Source organism: Acromyrmex echinatior, chromosome 2 (genome assembly GCF_024713525.1).
Source record: "Acromyrmex echinatior isolate Ae372 chromosome 2, ASM2471352v2, whole genome shotgun sequence".
NCBI lineage: Eukaryota > Metazoa > Arthropoda > Insecta > Hymenoptera > Formicidae > Acromyrmex > Acromyrmex echinatior.
Genome location: NC_141853.1, coordinates 26,664,142 through 26,675,838, shown reverse-complemented (window position 1 = coordinate 26,675,838; position 11,697 = coordinate 26,664,142). Strand labels below are relative to the sequence as shown.

Sequence of the window (11,697 nt, the reverse complement as noted above, 5' to 3'; positions counted from 1 at the left end):
GATACATCTTTGACGCATCATGTGAACATAGCACACAAAACTTGCGTAATGGAAAAGTGCGAAATAGCGCCGATTGGTTCCTTTAATGATGTATTCCTATTCCGGACCATGTGATTTCACCCTTAACTGTCATACAATCGCTCGTCACATGCATCGGTAGATGACAAATCGCACTCTGAAAATTTTTGCGTATTTCAAAAATCATCGAAAAAAACTATCGCTACCTTTCTGCCCATGATTGTACAATCAATTATTAAAGTGGGTATTCATAGTCAGATTTTAGGCCGACATTCATAGCCGGATATTATATTCAAAACCGTCTTAAGTACGGTCTTAAGAAGTCATGAACCAATCAAAGAGCTGCATAAGCGTCCCTTATTTCAAGATCGTCTTAAGACATCTTGAAATGCTTAAGACAGTCTTAAAATAAGAATCGACTATGAATACTGGCTTGTAAAAGATTGTAACACTTTTTAATCGATGGTTTTCGGAACGCGCAAAAATTCTGATAGCTCACCACTATCTCTGAACGCCTACAGTTAGCAGTTATGACGGGTTATGATAACTGTGAAAGTGATGCAGAATCGTCTTGTACATGGTGAAATGAAAAAAATGTATTTGTGCGCAGTGGAAAATTCTTAAGATACCCTTCGGATACATAAAATATAAGTAGTAAGTAATAATAAAGTAAACGCTAAATTTATTTTATAAATTTATTTATATTTTTAAAAATAACATGTTTATTATTATTAAAAATTCAAAAATTAAAAGTAATATTATAACATAATATTATTATTTAATTCAATAATAATAACTGAATAGAATGCTAACTCTTGAACTGAAATATAAGTTTAATAATTGCTAATCGTTATGCGCCCAGCAAACGAGAATGGATTGAAATGAATTGAAATGGATTCAGATTTTCAGAAATATTGATTCACAAATGTTAAAATGAATGCTTTTCAATCCTGAATGCATTTTTATTCATTTATAGGAACTGCATGGAGCATATCTCTATGCCTTTCAATCTAAAAATAATATTAGATTTTTTTGTGCATTGTGAATACTGTTCAATTCAAAATTTTGAATAGAAAATAGTTTTTCAATCCAATTGCATCCAATTGAATCTAATTGAATCCAATTAAATCCAAAACAAAGTATTCATTAAAAGTATTCATTTAAAATACGCATTCAAATAGAAAAAAATTTCAATCCATTTTAATCCATTCTCGTTTGCTATCTTGGACGCCCTGGATCGGCCGAGGATTTATATGATCTTCTGTTTCGAATTGCCGAACTAATCTGTATATTGTGCTCCTTTGTAATATATCAAATATATTTTTTAAAATTTATATTAGAAACAATATCATACAAATACATTAAAGAATATCTTACATTAACGTTACATAATTTTGAAATTTTTGTATATGTCTAGTAGTTATATACTGCAATATTTCACTTCATATTTTATATTTCATATTTTTATATTATTCAATAAAATTCAATTATTTTTGTTGAATTCAATTGTTTTTGATATTGTCATTTAATTTGGCAAACAAGTCAATTATAAATAACATAAAAATATGGCCCTATTTCACAGCATATTAGAGGTGAAATATTGACGTATGCAAATATTGGATTAACATATAGAGAAATTTCAAGGTCATGTAATGTTAAGATATCCTTTACTGTGTTTATGTGATATTGTATCTATCAACACTGCGCATGAACAGCGAGAAATACGTTCACATTTTATCCGATATGATGATGCCATATATTCGGGAGACGTTTCCTGATATACTTCGTGTTCCTTTTGTGCAGAATAATTCAAGAGTGCATCAGGCGAAAGTGGTTCAGGATTGATTGGCCGCACAACCTAACCTTGAGACGTTGAATTGGCCAGCCAAATCCCCAGATATGAATGTGATAGAAAATCTTTGGGATTATTGTTCAGGAATAGAACAATTCAATTTTGACATAACCGCGAGGCATTGGCGGAACATGTCATCAATGTATGGGAGGTTTCCGCGCAAGGCTTGCGTTATTCCAAAATTTAGCTGCATCAATGCCTCAAAGATTAAATGGAATAATAGAGAACCATGGAAGTGTCACACGATACTAATATTACTCCAAATAATATAAAATATTTCAGCAGCGTTTGTATTACTTATTGTTTATTTATCAATAGTTAATAGTTAATGTGTTAATAGTATTATATATTTATTGTTTATTATTTAGAACGTTTATTGTTTATTCATTTGCGACGTTTGCAATATGCTGAAATATTTTATATTGTATGGCATGTGAACTACTTCTCTGATTATATGAGAATAAATGATTGACATTGAATGATTGCAACATGAACAACTCTCGTAATGAATGGAAAGAATGAATGAAGGAAAGAACTTTGATTGAATATAGAAAATGAAGGTGAAAGCCATCCGAAATGCTTTTGAATGACAATTGTTCGTTTTCATATAATTACCATCATGTCGCCGTCTGTATCTGTTTCCTGTCGGCATTCGTCTTTGGTAAGATACTCTAAATTAAATAGTATATTAAAGTTATTTATATCAATTATTTAATAATTGTTTTATCACTTATATTTTTATTATTTTATTACTTTATTTATTTATATTATTATTTTTTATATTAATTATTTACTTATTAATTATGTACTTAGAATCCTAGTATCCTATGCCAATGCAATAACAGTAAAGAATTAATGAGGTCCATAGCTCTTATTACTCATCGAGTTATGTTGCAGGTAAAAATATGTAACTTAATTAAAACATTACTGTAAATTAAAAATACATAATTAAAATATAAAGTATTAGCAAATACAATACCAAGAAATAAATGATTATATTAATACGTAATTTAGATAGAACTCAATCGATTCTCCTGTTTCCTTAGAAGTATAGGAAAATTGCTTCTGATAACCTGTGACATCGGCGGCAGATGCATAGGCGAAGAATTGCGTAAAGTTCTTCCATTTGCCTTGATATCACAGGCTCGCTAGAATTGATCGTCCTGAGAGAGAAGTGATCGATCATTGAATTTGTTGCGAGAGCGAATTTGTGTATTATTATTGAATTAAATAATAATATTGTATTATTCCTTTTAATTTCTGAATTTTTAATAATAATAAACATGTTATTTTTGAAAATATAAATAAATTTATAAAACAAATTTAGCGTTTACTTTATTATTATCACGATATATTTTATGGTATCTGAAGGGTATTTTAAGAATCTTCTCCACTGCGCACAAATACATTTTTTTCATCTCACCGTGTACAAGACAATTCTGCATCACTTTAACAGTTATCATAACCCATCATAACCGCTGACTATAGGCGTTCAGAGATGATCTCTATCAGAATTTTTGCGCATTCCGAAAATCATCTCGAATTAAAAAATGTTGCAATCTTTTAGTAACTGACATACATACATATAATGTACACCATTTACACTGTTTTGAGCGAGTTTCCTGTGTGTCAGAAATGAGTTGTTCGTTTATTGGTCATTTTATTTGGCGAGTCATTCAAATTGAAAAGAAGCAAAGGTGAGTGGCGAATAGGTTGCAATGGAATTATATATTCTTTTAATAAAATCAGAACGTGAATTTCTTGTGTAATCATTATAACTTAACCTATTTGTTTGTGAATGCATTAGAACTATAATGCCTAGTTATGTAGCAGATTAGTGCACATTCTGCGAAAAAGGATTTTAAGTATCATTTTCCTCGAGACTCAAAAAAACTAAAAATTTGGGCTGAAACACAGGACTGTGTATTCGCGCGCGCGCGCGCGCGCGTATGTGTGTGTGTGTGTGTGTATGTGTAGGGACTCTATTAATAATTAATATCTATTAATAATTTAGTACTATGTGTGGTTAGTAAGAATGTTTGTGATTTTTTAATGTAAATAAGTTATTATGTATGTTGTATTGGGTCATCTAAAAAGTATCCGCGGTTTTTTATCACTAGATGGTGTTGACCATCAACACCATCTAGTGACAAAAAACCGTGGATACTTTTTATATGACCCAATATATGCGTTCTCGATTGGTACTGCTATTGTGTGGGCCAATCACAAGAGAGGATGGAGGAATGGCCAGATTGGATTTTGAAAGGAAGTGAAAATTATAAAAGTGAGCAAAGGTTACTAGATATTGACCAATTAAATTATGAGTACTCTGCTCACTTTTGTAATTTTCACCTTATTTGAAGATACACAATCGACCTCCAGACTTTGGTATTCTACGGATTCTAAAATTTATTACCAGGACTTCTATTCTTGAAAAGATTCTTGAAAGAATCGCATACGAAAAACTAGGGAAATGAAATAATATATGTTACAAATACTATTGGTTCATCTAAAAAGTATCCGCGGTACTTTGTCACTAGATATATGACCATCAACACACATCTAGTGACAAAAAACCGCGGATACTTTTTAGATGACCCAATATAATACATCCCTAGTTTTTTATATGCGATTTTTATATTTTTCGAGAATAGAGCCCCAGTACTGAAAATCTATAATTTATGTTACGTGCACTATAGATTTTCAGTACTGGCAATAAATTTTTGAACATAGTCTCAGTTTTATACTTCACATTTGAAAAAGCATGCGCGTTTCGATGCGTTTCAGGTTTTGTCTCATTCTCGCTCTGTTCGTACTCTTATTATAGATACTCTAGATCAAACTAGCATTTGCAAACGCGCATTTTCAAATGTAAAGTGTAAAACTGAAATTGTATGTACATACGTATAACAATAGGTGTGTTTAGCACAACGCAACTGTTTTATGAATGTCTACTTGAAATAAGACCATTCCTCTTAATAAATAATATAAGATTTTAAAATATAATTTAATCAGTGCGAAGAAAACTTCCAACAATTGCAAAGTAAATTCTGCTGATCGCAGAGAGAGAGAGAGAGAGAGAGAGAGAGAGAGAGAGAGAGAGAGAGAGAGAGAGAGAGAGAGAGGGATATATACTGGGTGTCTCAGAGCACCGTACCACCCTTTTAAAAGGTAGGGATGTGTTTGTACAAAAAAATGGTTCAGACAAAATTTGCAGGAGATTTTGCAGGAGGATTTCGGGAGATCTATCTGATGGTGACCTTGAATTTGACCTTGAGGTCGACCTTGGGCATAACTCAAGGTCAAAGTACCGTTTTACAAATGTAAACCCTTATTCATGACATCACAAATGAAAATAGCGGAAAATTTTACGTCCGAATACGTTATCAAGCCTAGGTCAAAATTACTCTTAGAGGTCATGTGGAGGTCAAGTTACTTTTAGAGCACCCGTACCAACCTTCTAAAAAATATGGATGTGTTTGTACAAAAAATAGTTCAAACAATACTAGGTATTTATTATAGCTATGATGCATCCATCTGCTGGTGAATTTGAATTCTACCTTTAGATTCATTTGTAGTCGTGTACATCGATTTTTAAAGATTCCTAATTATCAAGATTCCTAATTATCTTGAACAGTCGATGCCGCCTGTGTCAGCGTTACCCAAGATGTACCACGTGGAGGTCACAAGGTCGGACTTACACCTCGTCAGGGTGGTTCCCCTTGCCGTCACCTTTGTTCGTACGCATGTGTTCAGTCTAGATTTTCGAAGTGTCCTCCACGTGCATGTATGCAGGCTGTTATTCTTCGTTGAAAATCATCCATCACCCGACGAATTTCGACAGGATCTAGAGACTGAATGGCTTCTCGAATTCTGTTCTTCATGTCTTTTGAAGTTGTAGGTCGTTCGCGGTATACGAGGTCTTTTATTCTTCCCCACAAATAAAAATCCAAAATTGTAAGATCCGGTAATCGTGGTGGCCAGTTATGTGGACCATATTTACCTATCCATTGGCCGCGAAATATGCGGTTCAGTTGTTGACGAGCAATGACAGACGTGTGGGCTGGACATCCATCCTGTTGAAACCACATATTTAGACGTAGTTGAAGTGGAATATCTTCAAGTAAACGTGGGAGTTCGTTTTCGAGTAAATCGACATACAGAAAACGGTTTAGATTTTCTTCAAAGAAAAATGGTCCGACGATATGCGTATCAACAATTCCGCACCAAACATTGACTTTCCAGATACGTTGATGATCGATTTCTCGATACCAATGTGGATTCTCTTGCGCCCAATAACGGAGATTATGTGTGTTTACTTCGCCGTCACTTTTGAAGGTGCAGTCATCAGAAAACAAGATACTTCTATGGAAAGTAGGTAATTGTTGAGTAATCCAATTACAGAATATCAGTCTTTGTCTATGATCGTCCAATGTCATGGCCTGGTGAAGTGACATTCGATATGGATGAAATGAATTTTCTCGCAAAATTCTACTGATAGTGCTTCTACTTATTCCACTATCTCTTTCTCGTCTTCTTAAAGAATCGGTAGGATTTACAAGAGCAGAAGCAATTATATCAGGTGCCCGTACTGCACGAAGCGGACGATGAATTTGCATTCCTTTATTATAATCCGATTGGACGATACCTTTTTGAATTATCCGCCGTTGCAAACGACTGAAAACATTGCGCGAATGCGGTGTACGATCGGGATATTCATTTCGCCACATTCTTTCAGCTTCGCGAAAACTTCCAGCCCTACTCAAAACCGACAACATTAACGCAGCTTCTTCGCTTGAGTAAGACATATCTACCTATAAATGAATAATAATCCCCGAATATTGAATCCCCTAAGTACCTACCTATCTAGGTATAAAACGCACCTAAAAAAAAACCGACAGTTTATAAAACTCTTAAGCGAGCAAAGGGAGAAAAGCAAAACAAACAAGTAAGTTTAGTTCAGTTCAGTTTAGTTGAGTTCAGTTCAGTTCAGTTTAGTTTAGTTTAGTGTAGTTTAATTCAGCTTAGTCGATTTACTCGAAAACGAACTCCCACGTTTACTTGAAGATATTCCACTTCAACTACGTCTAAATATGTAGTTTCAACAGGATGGATGTCCAGCCCACACGTCTGTCATTGCTCGTCAACAATTGAACCGTATATTTCGCGGCCAATGGATAGGTAAATATGGTCCACATAACTGGCCACCACGATCACCGGATCTTACAATTTTCGATTTTTATTTGTGGGGAAGAATAAAAGACCTCGTATACCGCGAACGACCTACGACTTCAGAAGACATGAAGAACAGAATTCGAGAAGCCATTCAGTCTCTAGATCCTGTCGAAATTCGTCGGGTGATGGATGATTTTCAACGAAGAATAACAGCCTGCATACATGCACATGGAGGACACTTCGAAAATCTAGACTGAACACATGCGTACGAACAAAGGTGACGGCAAGGGGAACCACCTTAAAAAAGCACCCCGACGAGGTGTAAGTCCGACCTTGTGACCTCCACGTGGTACATCTTGGGTAACGCTGACACAGGCGGCATCGACTGTTCAAGATCTTGACAATTAGGAATCTTTAAAAATCGATGTACACGACTACAAATGAATCTAAAGGTAGAATTCAAATTCACCAGCAGATGGATGCATCATAGCTATGTAAATACCTAGTATTGTTTGAACTATTTTTTGTACAAACACATCCATATCTTTTAGAAGGTTGGTACGAGTGCTCTAAAAGTAACTTGACCTCCACATGACCTCTAAGGGTAATTTTGACCTAGGCTTGATAACGTATTCGGACGTAAAATTTTCCGCTATTTTCATTTGTGATGTCATGAATAAGGGTTTACATTTGTAAAACGGTACTTTGACCTTGAGTTATGCCCAAGGTCGACCTCAAGGTCAAATTCAAGGTCACCATCAGATAGATCTCCCGAAATCCTGCAAATTTTGTCTGAACCATTTTTTTGTACAAACACATCCCTACCTTTTAAAAGGGTGGTACGGGTGCTCTGAGACACCCGGTATATATATATATATATATATATATAGAGAGAGAGAGAGAGAGAGAGACAATGATTTTATAATGAATAAATTAAAGAAGGATAACAACACAGATAAATATGCAAATAGAATGAAATGAAATTTGTTTAAAAATAAATAATATGAAAATGAATAAGATTTCAAGAGTATTAACTACCTTTTTAAGAGTATATTTAATTTTTTGTTAGGTATATAAGTATTTTATTATAGTTGTTTAAGATTCGCTTCGGCATATGTTTTAGGAAATTAACAAATGTACAGCATGTAATTTGAAAATTTCTAGAACTTTCCAAACGATTTTGAAAATTCCCTTTCTTTGTTAGAAATCAAAATTGTTGTCAAACCTCATGTTGTACATACATTCAAAAACGTCTGTTAACAGCTTTAACAATTTTGTTAAATTACAACGCACGTCTGCATGACGTAATGCGCGTAACTCATTTAGACCATATCCAATCATAGACACCGACCAAATTTTGGTCGCGCATGGCAATAGTGTTTCTCTTCGTCTCAGATTGCCGCGCAAATCAGGAGATCACATAAAAAATTCGTAATTTTCGGAAATCTCATAGGCGATTGACGGAAGGTCAACCTTGATGCAACTGACTCGATAAAGTCCGGCATCTAGCCGCCGAGTCAGTCAGTCAACTGCCATTGAGATACGCCGAAATATTTGCTTTTCCATTTAAGAGGCAACCACCGTTGAGATACGCCGAAATCTTTTGTCTTGTCGCTTGAAAATCCACCGCCACATGCATCGGTAATTGCTCACCGTTCTCGTAAAATATTTTTTCCACAAGAAAACTGAAATCCAGTTTTTTCGCAAGAATTTATTACTCTCATTATCGTTGTAAAATTATTAATTTGTGAATTGTATAATAAAGAATAAACTGTGTCGGGTTACTTGATCTAGATATCGCCTTCATCTTTCTTTTACTCGTGATTGTCTTTCCTGTTTAATTCTCTCTAACGTTAGTTGATCCTTCGAGCCAGATTTGTTTGTGACGTGTACTATGTAGAAACCCAGAAGTGCAACTGTCGCGTTCGTGTAGCGCGTGGTAACTAAAAAAAAGAAAATAAGTGAGGTTAGTGTCGAATTTGGAGAAGATGGGTACAGCGAACATCACACTCCAAGCCATCGAGACTCGTTTGATTCTCCTCGATCAACTATGGGCCTAAGTTTGAAAGGTAATACGAGCTCATTCGAGCTCACTATAAGGAAGCCTTTGACGAAAGTGAGTACAGCACATCCCAATTCACTGACTCCACTGAAAATACATATGTACAGCAGCGTAGCCTGTTGAACGACTACGTGACGAAGTTCAAGGCTGAGCATTCTCGCTCCTCAGACTGAATCGGGAACCAATCTTGCCACCAAATTGGCATTGCCACGTCTGAAAATCCGTTTTCGGGCGTGTTTGAAGACTGGCCCTCATTTCGAGACATATTCCAATCCATTGTCGGAAATAATCCGTCCGTCTCGTACGTAGAGAAGTTCCATCACTTGAAGCATTGCCTGGAGGGATCCGCTGATACATTGATATGTCCATTAGCTGTAATTAGAGACAATTATCTGCATGCGTGGACACTGTTGTGCAAGCACTACGAAAATAAGAAGAAGTTGTCGTGCTCCAATTTTTGCACATTCATCGCCGTGCAAAAAATGAAAAGATATTGCCGAAGAGCTCAGTCGCATTTATAATACAGCCATCAGTGTTGTAAACGACCAGGACAGCATTGGAAGACCAATTAATTCCTACGACTTCTTCAATCACTTCATCATTGAGCTCTTCGACCCGAAGACTTGTCTTGAGTGGAAATCTCATTCGAATGATTCCACGGATTTGCCGGACCATGACACCCTCATGGATTTCATCGTGAAGCGAACTCTCACTCTCAAGGAAATGAAATCAAAAATCGTCAAGGAGATTCGCCGCAAATCGCGAAATCGCACGTCGCCAAGCGCTCTGTTGACGCCTTCTGCTTTTGTGTTCTATGGGTAAACACAACGTCATGATGTGCAAGTCCTTCAAGGCCAAGTCCGCTGCCGATTGAAAAGCCGTCGCGGAGATACATCGATTGTGCTTCAATTGTCTCGGTTCCCATCCGATCGCGAGGTCAATCCATCAAGACGTGCATCACATGCAAGGCCAGATATCACTTGCTTTTGTATGAAACATATGCTATTCCAAAACCTGCCGAAGTACGCTGTCCATTGTGTGACAGGATGAAGACAGCAAAGCAACTCTACTCGTCACGGCGAGACTCATTGTCGCCGATCGTCACGGAGATCCTCATCCCGCCAGAGCGTTGATCGATCAATCAAGGATCTGAGGTCTTATTAATCTTTGAGGCACTCGTGCAACGCTTGTGTCTGCTAAGAACCTGAGCGGCGATCTCAATCTTCAGAGGCTCTCATTCGGGCTCCAGTCGCAGGAAGGTGACACCTTAACTTCATGTCTAGAATCAATGGAACATGGATTAACGCCTTCATCCTACGCGTCTTTCAAGGCGCGACTATCAAATGAAGTTACGTGGCCTCACATCAAGGGCCTCCAACTCATCGATCCACAGTTTATGGTCACCGATCCCGTTGCTTCTCGGCGCAGAAGTGTGTTCCATTATTCTGCAAGAAGGCCTTCGAAAGGGAGCTTCGCAGGCTCTCATTGCTCAGCGTATGCTGCTAGGATGCATTTTCTCAGAGGGGTGTGATGAAAATCCAATTGCAATCCCACGTCCAACTGCATCGCTCCCTTTAGTGCACCGCCAATCATGAGCTGAACGCGCCCGTGCAACGTTTTTGAGAGCAGGAGAGAGAAACTCCGCCGCCTTAACGCCAGAGGAGCAGTCCTGTGAGGAGATCTTTTCTCAAATTCACGCGCGCACAGCTATCGGCCGGTACATTGTGCGCCTGCCCTTTGTCTTTCCGCTATCAACCCTCAAAGACACTCGTCAGCCAGCAGAATGATTGCTGTTCACCATGGAACGAAGATGTGAGCGGGAAGCTAGTACAAGGAATTAAATCACATGGACTCGCCGAGGTCAGCCAATCCAGAAGAGCAAGGAAAGTGTTACCTATCTCACCATGGGGTGCAAGAATCAAATGCGTCTACCAAGTTAAGGGTGTTTAACGGGTCACAGAAGACAGGATTTGGTGAGTCTCTCAACTCTCATCTGCTAATTGGTGCTAACTTATTGTCAGCTCTCGCTGATATACTCATGAGCTAGCGGTGGCACCGATATGCTCGTGACGGATGTCGAAAAAATATACCGCCAGATTCTTGTATCCCCTGAAGACCGGGATTATCAACGCATCCTCTGGCGCCCTTCGATAAACGAACCAATCTTAGTACAGAACACCGTGACGTACGGGCTGTCATGCCCTTTCTCACGATTCGTACTCTCCGTCAATTCGCCGAGAAGGCGAGATTTCCGCGAGGCTCCGTCATACTTCAGCGTGACTAATACATCGATGACATCGTGACCGGAGCTCACATCATTCTTGAGGTACTCACCGTGCAAATCGAATTCCGCCAGCTATGCACGACAGGCGGATTTTCCTTCAGAAAATGGGTAGCAAACTAGAGATTCTTGTCAGAATTCCCGTCGAACACCGTCTCATATCTGACTCTCGTTCGTGGAACTCAAGAGTCACGCCACGCTGGAGGGGTGCAGTGGCACTCGGCCGGAGATAAATTCATGTTCACAATTCAGCCCCGTGTTGTTGCTAACCTCACGAAGAGAAGCGTGCTTGTAGAACTGCGCGACTTT

At 37.6% G+C, this 11,697-nt stretch overlaps 1 long non-coding RNA gene across 5 annotated transcripts; it reads left to right on the top strand.

Moving 5' to 3' along the window:
- Positions 1-357: 357 nt before the first annotated feature.
- LOC147910735 (uncharacterized) lies at positions 358-3,192 on the top strand. Of its 5 annotated transcripts, none has more exons than XR_015544069.1 (4): positions 358-672; positions 1,822-2,531; positions 2,684-2,767; positions 2,885-3,192. It is a non-coding gene; the product is annotated as an uncharacterized LOC147910735 (long non-coding RNA). The 5 variants fall into 5 exon arrangements; XR_015544072.1 differs by having other exon boundaries at positions 362-672; positions 2,692-2,767; XR_015544073.1 differs by having other exon boundaries at positions 362-672; positions 2,917-3,192.
- The last annotated feature ends 8,505 nt before the right edge of the window (positions 3,193-11,697 follow it).